This window comes from Dasypus novemcinctus, chromosome 22, assembly GCF_030445035.2.
Source record: "Dasypus novemcinctus isolate mDasNov1 chromosome 22, mDasNov1.1.hap2, whole genome shotgun sequence".
NCBI lineage: Eukaryota > Metazoa > Chordata > Mammalia > Cingulata > Dasypodidae > Dasypus > Dasypus novemcinctus.
In genome coordinates this window covers 66,428,123-66,447,693 of record NC_080694.1, presented here as the reverse complement: position 1 = coordinate 66,447,693, position 19,571 = coordinate 66,428,123, and the positions used below count along the sequence as shown (strand labels likewise).

The following is a 19,571-nucleotide window of genomic DNA, read 5'->3' as shown; positions in this document are numbered from 1 at the left end:
TCCCTGCGTATCACATGGAAGAAGGATTTCCTTAAAGGGTCTGAAACGTTCAAATTCTGCATGTCTTTTTCTTCCTGGCACTTTTTTGGACATAGTTCTGAAGTAAGGAACAAGCGCAGCATGTGTGACGCGTGAACCAGCAGAACCACCTAGAAAGCGCATCTGGCGGAGCCTCGGGCCCGGCCTGAGGGACGCTCCACGCGCAGGTTCCCACAGCCGGGCGCTGCTTCTGGACTGCGGAGCTCTGCACTCCCAGGCGTTAGCGCTGAGGTAAGGGATGGAGGCAGGTGATTTTCGGGGTCTCTCCGTGTGGAGGCAAGAAACCTTCACGCACAGCCTGCAGGTCAGCAGGACTTGAAATGTCCGAGGAGCAGAAACGTGTAGTTCGGGTCACAGTCGTCACCTCCTCCTCGGGATCCTCTGGGTATGTCCACTTAGCCCACTGGAGTTTCTCAGGCCGATTCTGGGAGAAAAATAACTGCACAGGGTGCTTCGTGTGTAAGAGGTCCCGGGTTCAGGCCCCGCGGCTTCCTTCTCTTTTTGTCTTTTACTAGCCCTGCCCTCGCTCCATTTCTCTCCTCTTTCCTGCTCACTCGTAAACGGGTCCAGTGGATGCTTTTTGCGTTATTCGTTTCTACTTCCTGAGACTTTCTTCTCTCCAAGCCCTGGCATCAGCAGGAGGAAGCCTGGAGGGAAGGAGAAGAGGAGCCTGTCAGCACCTGCTCCATGCGAGAAACCTGGGGCCAGGAGCGGCCGTGCAAATTGAGATTCATTTAGGATCTCGTGGAGGGGAAGGACGACAGAAACACGGAGAGAAACAGAAAAATAATGGTCCTACGGATATTTTCTTCCCACTTCTCTTGGTTAGTTGAAAGGTCAGATCTGCAGTCAGTTTTGGGAGATTCAACAGAAAAGAAAAATGTTTCCAGTCCATTTCTCTGCGCCTAGCTTTCTACCACCTTCTCCACTTGCCGGTCCAGCCGCTTTACTGTCTGACCCAAGTAGCTGCGCTGCAATGATCGGATCCCAAGGCAGGGGAGCTTTTTCACATTCCCCAGCGGAACACCAACAATCCCCCAAGTGCAAGGGCAAAGACCAGAGAAGAAGGATGATCCAATGAGGGGCCCTTGATACTGATGACTAAGCTTATGAGCCCGTGTGCTTGAAATTTCAACTAGGCCTAGAGCTCCAGGGTTCTGAGAGTTACCTCATGAGAGCCTCCATCTTGTTCAAATGTGGCCACTCTCTAAGCCAAACTCAGCATATAAATGCATTACCTTCCCCCCAGCATGGGACATGAATCCCAGGGATGAACCTCCCTGGCTCAGAGGGATTACTACCATCACCAGCTGGTGATGCAACAAGAAAAAGACCTTGAATAAAAGGGGGAAGTGGTAAAGAGAAATAAGTTCATATGACTAAGAGACTTCAAAGTGACTCAGCAGGTCATCAGAGGGTCACACTAACACATGTCTCAGCAGGATCCCAGAGATAGCCAAAGTAGATAAAAACCAGATTCTTGTGCTCCTGAGGGCTATGGAGACACACAGGTTCTGTGGTCATGACAGACGGCTCTGGAGTTCGTTGCCTTGTCAGTGGGCTCTACTTTGGAATTTGTGCTCCTGATTGTGATGGAGTTGGACTTAGATGTGACCTCTCTATACATGCCTCTTCTGTCATTTCCCTGAACTTGTGATTGGCGCTGAGGTTTGTGTATGCTCAGAACTTGAATATGTGGGCTGTCCATGTGCCAGCTGGGTTCTGAGCCTTAGCAGAGTTGCAGCACCTACTCTTTGGTTCGTTGGACTTACCCAGGTCAGCTAATGGGGAAGTGAGAATGGTCAATCAACACATCAGGGAACCGAGAGTGTCTACACCTGCAAGTAGGAGAATGCATCTATCAGCCATGTGGGATCTAAGCCCCTTCTCAATTTAGAGGTGGAGTGGACCGTGCCATCCCAGGGCAATAATATGGACTGGAGTGGATTTGCTGGTATTTTACTATAGAACTGTTGTGACTCTAGCAATGGAAGTAATTGTATCATTGATGTGGAGACGGTGGCCACAGGAGTTGTTGATGGAGGAAGAGGTGTGATATGGGGTATTTTCAGGGCTTGGAGTTGTCCTGAATAAAACTGCAGGGACAGATGCAGGACATTGTATATCCTGCTGTAACCCACTGGATGGAATGGGGGAGAGTGTGAACTACAATGTAAACTATAGTCCATGCAGTGTGGCAGTGCTCCAGGGTGCATTCACCAAATGCAATGAATGTGCTTTACTGATGAAACGGAATGTTGATGTGGGAGGAGAGGGGTTGGGGTGGAGAATGGAGTATACAGGAACCTCTTAGGTTTTATTTTTTAAGATTTATTTATTTATTTCTCTCCCCTTCCCCCCTCCTCCCCCTCGCCTGCCCGCCCCAGTTGTCTGTTCTCTGTGTCTATTTGCTGCATGTTCTTTGTCCCCTCCTGATGTTGTCAGCGGCACGGGAATCTGTTTCTTTTTGTTGCCATCATCTTGTTGTGCCAGCTTTCCATGTGGGCCGCGCCATTCCTGGGCAGGCTGCACTTTCTTCTCTTACGGGGTGCACTCCTTGCGTAGGGGCACTCCTTTCCCGCATCAACACTGCTCATGGGCCAGCTCCACATGGGTCAAGGAGGCCCAGGGTTTGAACCACGTACCTCCCATGTGGTAGATGCATGCCCTAACCGCTGGGCCAAGTCCGCTTGCCTCTTGTGTTTTTTCAATATAATGTCTTATGCGATCTATTTATCTTTTTAAAGAAAAGACAATAAAAAAAAAGACAGAATGGTTTATGACCATAAATCTGTAACTTTTTTAAGAAAACAAAAAGCTTTCTATCTTTGAGCAGCTAGCTGAGAAAGCAGTCATGAAGACCTTGCTAAACTGTGGTTTATTATCCACTGAAATAAGGACAAATTTGATGTACTTCAGACAACCCAGGACTGAGGAATTGCATGTTTCCTCCTCACAAGTCCCCTGGTGAGGGAACACCACGCTGGACTCCTCCAGGGATGGAGGCAGCTACACCTCCAACTTTGAGTCTCACCTGCGCCCCCGCACAGTCGACACCCATCAGCAGCTTCAGCCCCTTCCTCCAGACTTGTTCATCCTGCTCAGGACATCCTCTGTTGTACCCAGGTGTCCCACACCACCACCCCAGCACTTTCACTGTCCCTGATGCCAGAGTCTTAGTGGAAATCCAGGGGGCTGGGTTCAAAGAAAGTACAAGAAAAAATGTCTCTGGAAATCGAGGTCCTGATGAAAAGAGACATCAGAAAATCTCCAGACCCCAAATGAAAGGTACAGGTGTGACACAGACAGTCTTTCTTGTGACATTGTTTGAACATGACGGACTCAAAATGTCCATGAAAACCTTCATGCAGGTGTCTGCTAAGCACTGCCATACCTGTGTGGAATTCCGCAGAAGCTTGCATCTGGAAGCCTGGGTTTTCACGTGTCCAAGAAAGAGGGAGGTGAGGACTGTAAAAGGTCCCTTGGAACTGGGGAATTAGGAGTTCTTTGTTATGCATTTCTGTAAATCAAAAGATGGCTTGACCTTAGACTGAATTTGTCTGCTGATTCAATGTTTCTCTTGGTTCTCAGGCTTTCCCAGGAAAGCAGCTGTTTTGGATTAAGTCAGAAAGCATATTGTAGAAGGAGGTGGCGAGTAACTTAAAGCATATTGGGGGATGGGAATGGAGTGGGGGTCAGCAGTAACTGAAAATCTGACAGGTTTAGGAAACACTGGCTAGAAAACACCAACCTGGATGGTGTGAGCTGAGTTTTGGGAAAGACCACACCCAGAGAGAGGTAGAGGTGTTGGAGGGATGATGGGAAGAAGCGGGTCTGAGGCTGCTGGGTGGTGTGAAGAGGGATGAGGAGGGGTCGGGATAGGAAAGTGGAGAGAAGAGGCTTAAATATGGCTCTTTAGGTACGGATAAGATTTGGAAGGACAAGGAGGTAGGACCTGTTCCAGATCTGCATCTTTTTTCTGGGTCCTCCAGGTATAAGAAATATAGGAGTCACATGTGTTTTAAGGAAAGCTGACCAAAAAATTTGTTTGTAGAAAGACTATTCCTTTTACACACACTGCTGGATTGGAGAGCATTTTAGAATGTGTGTAGTTCGGTTTTTCTTTGAGGAGCAGGAGCAGCTAGTACGGATGGTTTTTGGAAGAGCTACAGGGAAGGCAGATTCACCCAACCCACGGGGGTGTCCGTGTTGGGAGCAGGTTGGTGAGTGTGGGGGAATTCGCTAGCTGCTTTTTTTTTTTTACTTAAGTATGTGAAATAAATTTGCAAGGGACTGATTTTAATAGGTTGCCGTGAAATTCAAGATGGAGTAAAAACAATAAACGGGCTTAATGACCTTTATTAAAAACTGTGAAAACAGACATTCTGCCAATAGGTCATCAGACTTTTTTAATCTGCAGGTTCAGGGCTCAAGCCCCTGTTCTAGGCAGTAGCACACTTTTTTCCTCCCCAATATACCCTTAAATGCAAGAAAAGATGGAAGTTCATCTTGCTTGTCTGTGGCGCATGGGGACAGGGCATATGTGTGGATAGGAATGAAAAGGAAGCAAAGAGTTCACAGCTTTAGGTCTTTTTTTTTTTTACGTTTTTTTTTTTTAATTTTTTATTTTTTTGCTTTTTTTTATTGACTTTGTAATAATATTACATTAAAAATATATATGTGAGGTCCCATTCAACTCCACCCCCCCACCCCACCTCCCCCCCCCCCATCAACACTCGTTCCCATCATCATGACACATCCATTGGATTTGGTAAGTACATCTTTGGGCACCTCTGCACCTCATAGTCAATGGTCCACATCATGGCCCATACTCTCCCCCATTCCATCCAGTGGGCCCTGTGAGGATTTACGATGTCCGGTGATTGCCTCTGAAGCACCATCCAGGGCAGCTCCATGTCCCAAAGACGCCTCCACCTCTCATCTCTTCCTGCCTTTCCCCATACCCGGTACTTACACAGCTTTAGGTCTTTGACACAGGACCTTTGAGAGGCAGGAAAGGGGAGGGATCCCAGCTTGCAAAGATGGAGATGCATTTTACACAGCACATGAAGAAAAGGCTTTTACAGCTCCCTTTCCTTGTTTTGTAGATTTTTAGGACTTTAATGTCCTTCTTGTATTCAACATAGACTACTGATAATGAATAGACAAGAGGGAGAAAGACTCTTCAGCAAAATCTCCTGGAAATCAAAGTATCACTCTGGTCCAACAGACAAAAGACATCAGCAGACTTCAAGAAGGATGAGGGAGTTTAACCAACAATTTAAGTTTGAAGGCATTACTAGAAAATGCTCAACCAACCAACCATCTCCTCCAGGTATTGAAAAGAGAGTAAGAGTGAAGCAGAGAAACTCTAACCCTCATTTCTGGAATTCTGTTCTGGCCCTCTAATCAGCACTCCCACCCATGCCGCTGTTTTACAGTGACTGGAGAGCAACAACAACAATCATAATAAATAAATAAATAATGATAATAATAATAATAGAAAAATAATGAGTACGTGGGAAGAATGCACTAGCCCCCTAGATAAAATACCTCCTAAAATAAACAACTGGCCCAGGGACCACTGCCAATCCTTAGCCAAGCAGCTTTCAAGGCCACACATTCTCCCTCCTGAGCGCCTGCTGTGGGCATTTTCACTGGACAAGGGCATCAAGAAGTAAGGACACTCAGCCTGGTAAGGGGTGTCAGACAGGCCAACGGGGAGCAAACTCCATTCCCTTTCATCTCAAAGAGGCGTTGATTCAGCAGGCAACAGGTTCACACGTAGCTCCAGTGTAGAAATCACAAAGCTTTGGAAATCCTGAAAAGGTGCATCAGAGGACGAGAAAGTCCTGGGTGTTTTCTGTCATATAAAGCAAATATGAGTGAGTTGGCCCTGAAAAAAAAACAAACAGAAAAGGCGTCAGTTCCTTACCAGTGTAAGCCGCCAAATCTCCTTAGTATTCACATTTTACTTTTCATCATTCAGTCCAATGTGTATGATGGAGAAATATTTCGTGCTTCACGTGGGGCCTCTGTTGAATGTTAACTGAGAGCCCCTGGTGCTGTTTAGAGTTAAAGGAAAGGGAAAAATGGAAGAGTGAGAAAGTGCAGTGAAGTGAATATTACGAATATCAGTTGGGAATGTAGGATTCAGTTTTATCCTCACTGTCGGGTGTGCAGGGTCTCGAATCCCACCAGGCTTTATTTCGTTTTCCAGATCCTGACACTCACTCGCCTAGAAAGACTCCGGATTCGCAGCCCCCAGTGTCTCCTCAGTGGACAGGACTCCCAGCGGCGCTCTCTGCCTGGTCAGTGGGGGAGACCCGTGGTGGACCCTGTGTCTTCTCTGCCGGGAAAAAAATAAGAACGAAGGGAAACTGTCAGAGGACGCTGATCTTTTTCCTCCTCTCTCTGCCTTGCTTCTCTTTCATAACAGTATAAAATAGGGGCCCAGGTGGACTGAGCCCTAAAGGCACAACTTTTCTGTTGAAAGGTCTATTTCTGCCCTCTTCTAAGGTTACAGAACAGAAATCAGATAATCTTTAAAGTAACCACCTTCATGTGTGCGGAAAAGAGATTATATTTGGAAATTAAATTCCAAGGTGTCCTTTTGAAGGAGGTAGAAGACAGTTGTGGAGGTGCCAGGGACCGAACCCCAGGCCTCGTGCACAAAGCACAGCGCTCTACCGCTGAGCTACACCCCCACTCGTCTTCACCCTCGGGAAGGCTTTCTCAGTTTAAGGATTAGCTATTTCTTGCGCCTCTTGCATTGTGGTATTAGCGTGAAGTGCTAAAGTGTCTGAACATTTTCGGGGAAATGGATTCTTTTCTTAACCTTCCTTTCCCCTTTGCATTGTCACTAAAGAGCAAGAGAGATGGTAGATAGAATTCAGTGCCATGTCAGTTGGCCCTTCATTGGAGTTGGTGTTTCTGAGTGATGGAGCTGGACTCAGATGTGATCACTTTTCACAAGCCTTTACCAAAATTGTAGTTGGTGCTGGGGCTTAATATATGCCCAGGGGATCTGAATCTCTGGACTGACCATATGATAGCCAGGCCCTGAGCCTCAACAGACTTCAACTCCTACACTATGGTGTGTTGGACCTACCCCACTCAGCTAACATGGAGTTGAAGAAGGTCAACCACCACACCATGGAGCCAAGAGTGACTACAAATGAAAGCAGGGGGATTGCATCCAGCATCCATGTGGAATCTAAGCCCCCTCTTGATATAGATATGGAAGGGACACAACCAATCCAAGGCCCACAGGATGGAGGAATAGAATATGGATTAGAGTGGACTTACTGATATTCTAGCCATGAACTATTGTGATTAGTAATCCAAGAAAATGTGGCATTGGTGTGGAGAAAGTGGCCATGGTGGATGCTGGGTGTGGGGAATGGGAGGAAGAGATGAGATGTGGAGGCATTTTCCAGACTTTGAGTTGTCCTAGGTGGTGCTGCAGGGACAATTACCGGACATTGTATGTCCTCCCATGGCCCACTGAATGGAACTTGGGAGAGTGTGGCTATGCTGTGGACCATTGACCATGAGGTGCAGCGATGCTCAGAGATGTAGCCACCAAATGAAATGAATGTCTCATGATGATGGAGGAGAATGTTGCTGTGCGGGGAGTAGTGGGGTGGGGGGGAGGGGGTATGTGGGGACCTCATATTTTTTGAATGTAATATTAAAAAATGAATAAAGACAAAAAAATAAAAATAAAGAGCAAGACAGAAAAAGAAGGACCAGAAGAAGACAAAGAGAAGCAGGTCGCTAGTTCATTTTGAATTCCCTTAGTTTCCTGAGCAATGTTAGGGTCATGCAGCTCCGGGGGCGACCGCGCAGGAAAGCTTCCTCCTGTTTGGCGTGATGCGCCCCTTTTCCTCCCTCTCCCTCTGTCAGCTCGTCCATTTGAAAACTGGATCGTGTTTTCATACCTGGGCGGCCCTGGAGCCCGTGTGTTCCCAGGTGAGTGAGTAGGTGAAGTTCAAAAGATTAGACTAACTATGAAAGAACACTGAAACATCACTAATGAAGCCTTTATAATCTTTCTTGGAAGAAGGTCTAAAATTCCTTTTTATAGGGCCGGGGTAGCTCAGTTGGGAGAGCGTTAGACTGAAGATCTAGAGGTCCCTGGTTCAATCCCGGGTCCCGGCGTGCTCTCTTCTGTTTTGGTGTGTGCTTCCTTGCCCTCCCTTAACACTTGCATCCAATTCCCAAGAGTGGATCTGTCACTAGAAGGTTTAATTCCTTTTTGCTAATCCAATAAAGGCGTATACATACAGATTTGTTCTTTTTCTTTAAGAAAATCAATTTTATTGATACATGGTAATAATGCATAAAATTCATCCAAAGTGTACAATCCATTGTATTTGGTATAACCACTTAATTGAGCATACATCACCTCAATCATCATTGCAGCATTTTCATTAATTCAATAATAAGTATAATAATGAAAAACGAACTAACAAAAATTTTCTTCACTCATCAATCTTTCTGTCCTTCCCCTGCTCTACATAGGTGCTAAATCTGGCTATTTTTTCACAGTTACCTTTTTTATTTTTAAAGCAGTTTTATTGAGATATATTCATATATCATATGCTCTATCCAAAGTATATACTCAATGGCTTTTAGTATAATCACAACATAACATTTTAGAATAATTTCATAACTCCACAAAGAACAGCTCCACACCTCTCTCGCTCTCTTTTTAAATCACTTTCTCATTTGGTTGTTTATTCCACTCAGGTCTCCCATGAAGTGTTATCTAACATTATTGTGGACATTTTATTCAAAATTAGAAAACCTAGGAACTTAGGGAGGTAAGAATTTCCAACACCCTAATGCCATTGCACTTACACATTTCTACTTTGAGAATATCTATGTGTGTGGTGGGCAAGGGGTGTTTATAACCACAAGAAATGTGGAGAAGAAATGTAATAACAGAACCACTCTACCCTGTGTGTATCTATTTGATGCACTATATAGAAGGGAAATTTTGCAAATCAAAATTCTACATTTCTGAGTCCATTCCATTATTAAACTGTGGGAGTAAGGAAAATTGTTGAACATTAGCTTTTAAATGATTACAAGAATACCCCCAAGTTTCTTGCTTCAAGATATCTCTGCAGCCTTGCACATCTGTCTGGAATATCCACATTAAGTTACTCCTGGTTGTGGATCCAGGTGAGGTAAAAAATAAGCATTTCTATGTGAACCATGTTCTGAAACACTCACAAGGGCCCGGAATCCTGAGAAATGAAAGCAGGTGGGCAGTAGAGGCATCAGGACTCAGGTGCACACATCTGATTTTGTTCCCCTCTGACTTCAACATCTTTCTTGAAGTTATTTGTTAGAGATAATAATCCTTTGTTTTTATCTTTTTGAACTATTTTTCCTTCTTTTCAAAAACTGTTTCTGGTATAAAGTGTCTATTTTTCATCAACAGCCCTGAAAACATTTTACACTTCTCCAACATCAAAACTCCTTGGAAGAATACAGCCATAATAATGCTTGTGGTAATCATTCACTTTCTTTTATTTATTAGCTTTACAAGGTAACAGTATATCCACTACATGTCTATAGCCATTAAATTGTTGAGTTTGCAGTTTTTGTATATTAAATCATGCCATATTTGTTTTGTGGTACTTTCTTGTTAGGGAAATAGGTGATTTTCTGTGCTTTCTAGATTTTTCTTTATTGAATCTAATTTTATAGCTGCTGGAAAATGTGTTGTCTTTTACTAATTATACCAAATTAATTTTAGATTTCTGAAGCTGATCATTGTACAATCTTACAATCTGTAAAACAAATTCACAATTCTGTTTCTTCTGTTCTAATTATCAAAACTATTTTAGGGAAGTGGATGTGGGTCTGTTGTGGAAGCAGAGAGATCCAATGATCACATATGGAAGGCCAGGGCGCAGTAATAATTTTAGAAAGGAACATTTATTTGCGAGCAATCAGGCTCGCCAGACTCCTGTCCTAATAAAAATGGAGCCCAGAATAGGATCTTTGGGTTTCTTTTATACAGAGGATGTAGGAATCTCGAGTAAAATGGTGGTCTCTATATGCAAAAGGACTTTTTGTTAGTTTCTTAGAGTTTCAAGTGTTTTATCTGACTATCAGATATGTCTTGAATTAACACATACTCTCTAGGTAAGTCTGAATTAACACATACACCCCACACTTATCTTCCACATTCCAGGTAAGCTTCAATTAACATATTTACCCTACAGCACAGCCCATGTTATTTATAAAGAAATATACAGCCCCCCACACACACACACACAGCCCATAGCAGGTCGAGCAATTGAGCTTCCACTTACCCTATGGGAGGTCTCTGGCTTGGTTCTCCTGTGCCTCCTAAAGAAACAAGGAAAATGAACAGACACAGTGCAAACAACAAAGGGTGGGAATAAATAAATAAATAATAAATAAATAATTTTAAGAACTCTTTCGCCTTCCTTCTGTCTGGTTTTATTGCAAATACTTAGGACCTCCAGGACATTAGGACGTTAGTGAGTAGAAGGGATGATTCCTGGTGCAGGCCACGGCTTCCCAATCTCAGACTCAAAGTTTTTAAGTTTTTATATCAAAATGTTATGTCTTCTGTAGATTATTTTTGTATTTTTGAAATGAGGTTAAAGAAGTTTTCTTCGATGTCTACATTAAGAGTTGCATCATGAATGGACACTGAATTACATGAAATGTTTTTTCTTTCTCTCCTGAGGTGAAGATAATTTTTCTTACTTAATTTCTTCATGTGCCGAATCACTGCTCTTAGTGTAATGTCAAATCGACCACCATTTATGGTACTGGATGCAGGTGGCTATTTGTGGTTGCACATAAGATTGGCCTATTATTTCTTTTCTTACACTGTCTTCCTCTGGTTTTGGTAAAGGGGAAGCCAGGCTCATAGAATGAGATGGAGCGTCTTCCCTCTAGTACTACATTTGGAAATGTTTGTGTTATTGAAATTTGTGGGGAACCCTGCAAAGCAGGCTCCAAGGTTCATAGCAAGAATGTAGGTAAAGAAGGAGGTGCCCCTGGGCAAGGTTCTGTGCTGAACAAATAGGCTAAGTATGGATAAGAATTCCAGAAAAACTGTGTTATCAGAGGGCTATTAAAAAGAAGAACTATTGCATTTGTAGTGACCTAGAAACAAGAGCTTCCCGTGAGAACTGCCGAATGTGCTAATTTCACTTGTTATATAAAATAAAGTACGGTATATGGGGACATCATTTTTTAAAATGCTATCATTTAAAAAAATAAAGAAGGAAAAATAAAAATAAAAAAAATAAAGTGCGTGATCACGTTAGGGGCCTGAGGTAATGCAAGCTCCTGCAGCTCCTCATGGTCCACCTGGCCCCGCTATCTTGTCTGTCATTTCTTCACCCTCTCACCCTCCCTCCTCCAGTGCGCAGAAAGCGTTCCGCTGCTACTGGGCTGCATGGGTCGCGGAAGAAATTAAACTCGCTGGGGTGTTTTGTCGAATTTCCAAGTGAACACATTTGGTCGTAGGGTTTTTTCTATGGGACATTTTTTTTTTTTTTACTATTTATTCAATTTATTTGACCGTTTTATTTTCTCCAATTCTGCTACCCTACACTGAATCCCACATTTCCTGTTTGAACAACATTTACACCTGTGCTGCTCTAAGCTGGTAGCTTTAGCCCGTGAAGGGATGGAAGAAAAGGATCGCACATTCCTCTTTAATCAGGGCTTCAAACTCGGTTTGCCCCAAAATGAAGATAAAGTCAGAAATGAGAGCCTCTGGAGTAAAGGGAATCACCTGAGGTGAAGGAGAAGAGACACTCTGGTCGTGGTGGCTTCCAGTAGGAACCAGTGAGGGAGACTTGGACCCTGCTGGAGGCCAAAAACATCCACATTTGCTATTTCTTCTTGACTTAAATTGCATACATAATATTTTGAAGAATTTGCTACTTCATTTAAATTTTTGAATAATTTGAGCAAAATCCTTCACAGCATTGCATGTTCTGATCCATCTTTTGGAAGTACTTTTCTTTCTGCTCTTTTTCTGTCTAACCTTTTCTCTTTTAGGTCTCAGTTTAGCTTTGGTTCTTCAGGTGTTTACGGAGAGCAGAGTAAAATATTGTTCAAGTAGGAAGTGTGGGGTTCAGTTTACGGAATGGGAATTGACAAAACCGGAATTGGTATTTCGGGTAAGTCGGTTGCCTCGTGTTACACTAAAGTGCCTCGTTCTTCTAACTATTAATTACACCATCTTTGTGATGAAGTTAAAAGTAACAGAGGAGGTGAGGCTCTGCTCAGGGGAGGTGAGCCCGGCTCAGAGGAGCTCGGACAAGCGGCGTGGAAGGAGGAGTCCAGGAGAGGGTGGGCGAGGCGAGCCCGCAAACCCGCTGCTGTCAAAGTGGACGCCAAGCCAAAAAAGGCAGCGGGAAAGGATAAAACTTCACACAAAAAAGTGCAACCAAAAGGAAAAAGGGGAGCAAAGGGAAAACAAGCTGAAGTGTCTAATCAAGAAACTAAAGAACATGTACCTGCAGAAAATGGAGAAACTAAACCTGAGGAGAGTCCAGCCTCTCCTGAAGCAGCAGAGGAAGAAGCCGAGTCTGGTTCAGGCCCTGGTGACTTGGAATCTCAGTCAGGCATTTAATATGTGCTGAGCATTTTAAATTATTCCTTTTCCCACGGTTCTTAGTAGACGTGTCTGGTAGAACAGACCCTGGTCTTGGCTCTCCCTGTCAGAACTCTGTAACATCCTGGTCCTGGTTTTTGTAATAACTTTTTTATGTGCTGTAAAAGATTGGAAATGTGAGTATGTATTGTGTATGGCATTAACTTGTGAATCTGTGGGACTTAAAAGAAGTAACAGTTTATCAACATTTGAAGATATTAGTGCTTGATGTCCTCTTAAGGAAAATTTGTCTTCAATTTTTAAGTTTGAAAGTCCTGGAATAATGTTAGAAAAATGACTACATGGTTCTTTAGGTTTTCAGTACATACATTAAGCTGTGTACGAATTCTGCATAAAGTCTGTGCTGATGTTAAAAACAACCAATAAAATCTCAATTATGAAAGAAAAAAAAATGTTATGGCGAGAGGCTTGTAATGGCCATTATGAGACCACGTGGCCTAATGGCTAAGGCGTCTGACTTCGGATCAGAAGATTGAGGGTTCGAATCCCTCCGTGGTTGAGCTGTTATTTTCCACACACTGCTTTCCCCGGTTCCAACCTCCAGCCCCGACCTCATCCCCAAACTCCCAAACCCAGGTCATAGCCTCTGAGAAAAGACGACATCTGGCAGGTTGGAAAGGAGGCTCCCGGCGAGGGAGCTCAGGGAGCTGCTGGAAAAGTCAAGTTCGGTTCGCGGGGTCCCCGAGGCCTCCACCACTGGCCAAGAGCGCTCGCTCCATAACTCAGTGGCCAAATTAAATATGTGCACCTCATATGCGCACTCAAAAGGGACTGTATGGGAAGTATCTGCCTTTTGAAGTCGGTTTAAACGTCGTCCCCTTTCTAGAGGAAAAGTCCCCCCCGGGGTTAGAGGCGCTGGAGAGCGAGAACCCCACAAAACCTGCCCCTGCTTAGGGGCGCCCCGGGCGCTGCGCGGTCTCTCTAGGCCGATGCCCGACAGCGCCGCGGGGTTCTCCCGCACGTCGCGGAGACGCAGCGTCAGGAACTGACTTTGAGGAACGAGGTTAAACTGAGACCTGAGCCCCCGAAGGGCGAGCCCAGAAGGACTGGACGACGGCGGGGCGGCTTCTGCAGAAGGGAAGGAATCCGGACAAACGCGTGAACAGTGAGATGAATGGACAGGATGTTAGAGCACTGCCCCTTACCACGTCAGATTCAAGGAGGAAGAGCACATGTGAGCATCTTCAACCGGAAATAGATGGAATTCGTTGACAAAAATCTTCCTACCGAGGAAATGCTATGCCCCATCGCTTCCTGGATACCTCTCCAAAACGTTCAGAGAACAAATAAAAGACACAAACTCTTCCACAGGACAGAAAACAGGGGAAGGCCCAGGAGTACATTTTTAAAACAGCAGAATGCCATGAGCTTGTCTGTCAGATAATGTACATTGCAGCAGCTTTATCGAGCCACAGCTGGCACGCAGTAAGCTGCACGTGTTTAAGCGTATGGGTAAGTTGGCATGTTTACACTCGTGAAACTGTGGTCACAGGACAGGTACTGAACACAGCTATCACCCCCAAAATTTCCTCCTGCCGTTTTTTTATAAGAGAAAATGAGAATTTACAGAATAGTCGTGGGTGAAATACAGGATTCCTGTATTTGACCCTATTAGTAACACCTCACATTGGTGTGAAGCATTTGTTACAATGAATAACAACACATTTTTATAATTGCTCTATTAATTATAGTGAATGGTTTAACTTAGGGTTCACTGTGTAGTACAAGTCCGTGAATTTTTTAGAATTTTTATTCTGTTACTATATATACAACCTAACATTTCCTTTTATAACCACCTTCAGATATGTATTTCAGTGCTGTAAATTGCATTCACAATGTTTGCTAACATCACTACCATCAATTTCCAAAACATTTCCATCCTAAAAATGAGAATCCTGTTTATATAATGCCTAACTTCCCATCCCCTATCCTCACCCCGTCGCCTGGTAACCTATATTCTAGATTCTGACTCTGAGAGTTTCCTTATTCTAATTATTTCATGTCAATGATGTCATATAATATTCATCCTTTTGTGTCTGGCTTTCTTCACTCAGCATCAGGTCCTCAAGGTTGATCTACGTTGTCACATGGATCAGGACTTTAGAACATTTTAAGGCTGAGTAATATTCAACTGTATGTATATACCACATTTTCTTTATACGTTCATTGGTTGAGGGCACTTGGGTTGCTTCCATCTTTTGCAAATGAGAATAATGCCACTACTAACAGTGTGCCACTATCTGTTTGAATCCCGACTTTCCATTCTTCTGGGTATAGGTCTAATAGTGGTATTGCTGGGTCATGTGCTGATTCGATACTTAGCTTTCTGAGGAACTGCCAAACTATTTCCACAGTGGGTGCACCATTTGACATTGCCATCAGCAAAGAATGGCTGTTCCTGTTTCTCTGCATCCTCTCCAACATTTTTTTAATTGTTAATTTTTTTCCATTTTGCCATTACTTTCTTTTATTTTTAAGAAGCTTTAGATTACATAAATGCCACATCAAAAATATAGGGCAGTGGAGCACATGTAGCTCAAATGGTTTAGCTCTAGCTTCCCATGTACGAGGTCCTGGATTCGTTCCTGGTACCTCCTTAAAATCGATCTATCTATCTATATAGGTGATTGGGATTCCCATATACTGCTCCCACACATTTCCCCATTAACAACATCTTTCATTAATGTGGTACATTTGTTACAATTGCTGAACACATATTGAAGCATTGCTACTATGGTCTATAGTTTACATTACGGTTTAGACTTTGCACTGCACCATTTTATAGGTTTTGACAAAATGTATAATGTCCTGTCTCAATATCCATCTTGGAAATGTCATGAAAAACAATTCCAATGTCCCAAAAATGCCCCATGTTACACCTTTCCTTCCCTCTTCCTTGCCAAGGAACCACTATGTTTATACCTGGTATATTACTAGAATAATAATAAGTCTATTTTAGCCCATAGTTGCATTCCACCTTTGTTCATTCCTCAGTCTTGAGGATTTGGGAATGGTGATGCCCACTTTGCTTCCAATTGAGAAGGAGTTTAGATGTCCTGGGACAGATGATTGGAACTGCCTTGCTTGTTGTTGTAGATACTTTCAGTTTTTGGGGATGGACATTGTCTGTCATCCTTTTGTTAATTGTATTGGGTGAGTCTGATGAACTGGAGGGTAGGTGATGGCTGCAATCTGCTGAGATTTAGGCTCAACCAGCTTAAGAACAACTCGAAGATGTAAGTCTCTGGGAAACACATTCAATAGGTACAGTGCTAATTATAGGTTCAAATAAAGGGGGCATAAGAACCATGTGTAGGAAAATTATAAATGAGTGTCAGTCTGATACTTTTAGGGGTAGGTTTCACTCATTCCAAGATAAGGCCCACTGACAGCATTCCTGGAATTGTCTGCCCTTCCAATCTTGTCTAGATGTCTCTAGAGTCTTATGAGCACCCAAGCTGAACCTCTGGGAATCATTACTTAGAAGTAATACACTCTAAAATAAAAAGAAATGGCAAGTTTCAGCCATGTGACACCCACCTATGGAACTGAAAATGATGACTAGACATGGCTTGGAGATGCCTGATCCAGGAGGGAAATTCTACAATATAATTTGAATAGATGAAAATGGAGAAAAGACGGCAAGGAAGAAAGAAGGAAATCAGAAGAGGGTGGTACATTTTTTTTCCCCATGGGCTTCTTGTTTTCACTCTTCATTTCTGTTTTCCTTTCTCTTCAGTCATAGTGAAAATGTGGTAGCCCAGTTCAAAATCCTGAATAATCTGGTTGCTTATTGCTTTGCACTCATTTTTTCCTTATATTTTTACAACCACACTAGATGGTGGCAACCCACTGGGTCTTGTGTTCACTTTTCAAGGCAGCAGGAAACAGTCAGGAAATGAGTGAAAGAAGCTCTTGTTTACCTGTTACCAGAGTTGTGAGCTGTAGATGTATTGGGGCTAAGAAAAATAATGTGTGTGGAGGTGCAGGGAATCGTACCCAGGCCTCAAACATGCAAAGCATGCACTCTACCATTGAGCTACTGCCCCCAGCGAAGTTACCAGAAGTTTTCAGTGGCTCTTTGAAAGCCTAATAAGGCAGAAAATCTGTTCTGTTAAATCCCTTTTTCCATAACCCCCCACCTAGATCTGTGTTTGCACCTGTATTGAAGGAAGGACAACTAAATTCTAGACCATGTGAAGCTGTTCCTGCTCCTGGACTGTCACCTGCCTGACCAGACCAGTCCTCTCCCAGATCCTCTCACCTGTGGAATGCCTTTTTTTTTTTTTTTGCCATTTCTATGGATGCCCCAGGATGGAATATTCTTGTGTGTCTTCCCTTTTCTATATGTTCTTTTTCCTATGCTATAGATTACTTGCCCCAGTCTTCCTTGACTTTCTTGTCCACACCCGTGTCCTCAAGTATTATTTTTAGGTAGATATATTCCTGAATGACTTTCCCTGTCTTCCCCACCAGCAAGCAATGAATAAGACCCAGGAAATATCACTTTGGGCAATGAAGAATAGCCTAAAAAGGAACCTGGGCTTAATGAAAACTATCTCCTTTTTCTACCTGTCTTGTTTCCCTCAATTTCACATCCTGGGAAAGGACTTTATGGCTATAACTGGTCTGAATGGAGAAGATTGGTCACCTTCTGGGTTTTGATAGATTTACCTTTGGATCTTCATCAGTCCCTATTCTTTGAGCTCAGAGACCAATCCATCAACATCTTTGAGTCAGTTGATTAAACCAATGACTGACCCATAACAAATAGCTGATTCATAACTTTAATCAAATGAATAGATGATGATGTGCATCGCTGGGGTTTTTAATCTTCTTGGAGGGAAACAATTACTGTATTACATTATCTTCAATATATGGAAACAGAAAAATAATCTCCACTTATTTTTTTGGTCTAAACATAACTTTCTTTTAAACTGAGGGTTCAGCGCTTCCACCCTTCCTTCTTTCCTTCCCTCCTTCCCTCCTTACTTCCTTCTTTCCTTTCCTCCATCTTTTTTCCTTCTTTTTTTTTTGTGAGTATGAACTCAAGTGCTCTCTGATTCCAAGGATAATATTCCTTTGTTGTTGATTATTCAATTCAGTGCTCAAAATTTTCAAGATTTCCCTAGTAGATTCTGCGTTCTTTTAAATATGCTACCACTTTTGAAGACTTACTTACTTTCTACCACAGAAAGATGACCTAGGCTCATTTTGTATGATGCCTGCCCCAGCCCTTGTGATAACAGCAAATTCTCCCAGGAGCCTTGGTTCCTTTTAGGAGGGAATTTGTATTAAAAAACCCGGGCATGGAAATGGGACTTGTGCTGGTCATTGCTATAGAGTGTGTTGTTTCTAGGTCCTTTCAGCAGACAGGGCTAAGACAGAACTCTTCTCTGCCAGGTTTTATGTATCTCTATTTTCATAGTGACAACAGTGGCTTCCAACAAAGCCGTGTATTTACTCATTTGCCCAATCCTTAAAAACACAAAAATAATATCATCATTGCTATACTCATAGCACTATAAAAAACATACAAATAGAATGCAAGATTTGTGTGCATTTCATTTGTTTCTATAATGTGAATATAAGGTCAAAGTACTGTGAAAAACATTTGTTTGGATTAATTCTTTTTTCTTTTCAGTGTGGTTTATTATTCATTTGAAATGGAGTTAGTTTCTTTTTTTTTTCTATTTATATTCAAGTTTAAGGTATTTTCTTCTATACTTGTTAATCTGATTTTTACATTTGACAATAAAAACCATTAACGTGATTCCAAAGGAAGTGTCACTGAAAAGAGATTTTAAAGTTGCAAGAGAACCTTGTATTTTGGACTCTCCCAATGGAGAATGTAAGTGTCCATTAGTTATCTCTGGACCGGAATTTGGGAGGAGCTGACAGGAGTGGGTAGAGACTATGGCCTTCTGTCCACAATTGTTATTTTCTCCTGATGCAGTGTGAAGTATAAAGCAATCTAGGCTTTCAGAAATAGGAGTATATTCTAGATTTTCATGCTAATAGTTTCAGGTCCTTATATACAAGCAGGCTTAATGGCTTCCTGTAGTCCATATATTCTGATATTCACAAGTATTTACCGGGTGGGTGTATCTCAGTGGTAGAGCACGTGCTACTCATGTATCAGGCCTGGGGTTCAGTCCCCAGTACGTCCAAGTAATGGATGCAACCAGGTAATGGAATGACCCCCCCATTCTTTTCATGTATATTATCACGATTTCTGCTCTCACATTTTGAAAAGAAGTCCAACGAAGAGCATTTAGTACATCATTTCCCTTACACGGGCCTTAGTGCCACTCAGGGTGCGGGCATCCTCAGAAGGAAGAGGGAAGCAAGGAAGGAGAGGACCGCGGCCCTGGGGTCTCCTCCCTTCGCTGAGTTCCACTTGGGAGCATCAGCTAAAGAGCAGGACAGGAAAGAACGTCAGTGGGGGTGGGCAGCTCCGCGAAGGACTTCCCTGCGTTCCCTTGGTTTTCTGAGCACTGGGTGGTCCAAGGCGGAGGAGCAGAAAAGCTTCCCACGGGTGTTCGTGGCGTCTCTCACCCCCACAGCCGCCTCCGCCGCCGCCGAGAGCCGGGTCCGCACAGAGCTCTGGGCATCAGGCCCCACGTTTCTCCAGGCCAGTGGTGGGTGGGCCCTGGACAAGCACGGGGCCCTGGGCGCGGCCTCTGCCACGAGCACGTGGAGAACGTAATTTGGAAAACTCAAGGGAGCAGCTCTCAGGTTCCTGCGCAGCGCAGCTGAGCGCGACTTCCACAGACACGTGCTCGAGGTTCGAGCCCGGCTGCCGCGAGCAGACCTTTTGGGTCCACACGAAACAGGCGTTCAC

The 19,571-nt window shown here is 43.5% G+C and overlaps 2 non-coding genes across 2 annotated transcripts; both read left to right on the top strand.

The window, feature by feature from the left end:
* Nucleotides 1-8,129: 8,129 nt before the first annotated feature.
* On the top strand, nt 8,130-8,202 carry TRNAF-GAA (transfer RNA phenylalanine (anticodon GAA)). The gene has a single exon. It is a non-coding gene; the product is annotated as a tRNA-Phe (tRNA).
* A 4,951-nt stretch (nt 8,203-13,153) lies between these two features.
* TRNAR-UCG (transfer RNA arginine (anticodon UCG)) lies at nt 13,154-13,226 on the top strand. Its single transcript has one exon. It is a non-coding gene; the product is annotated as a tRNA-Arg (tRNA).
* The last annotated feature ends 6,345 nt before the right edge of the window (nt 13,227-19,571 follow it).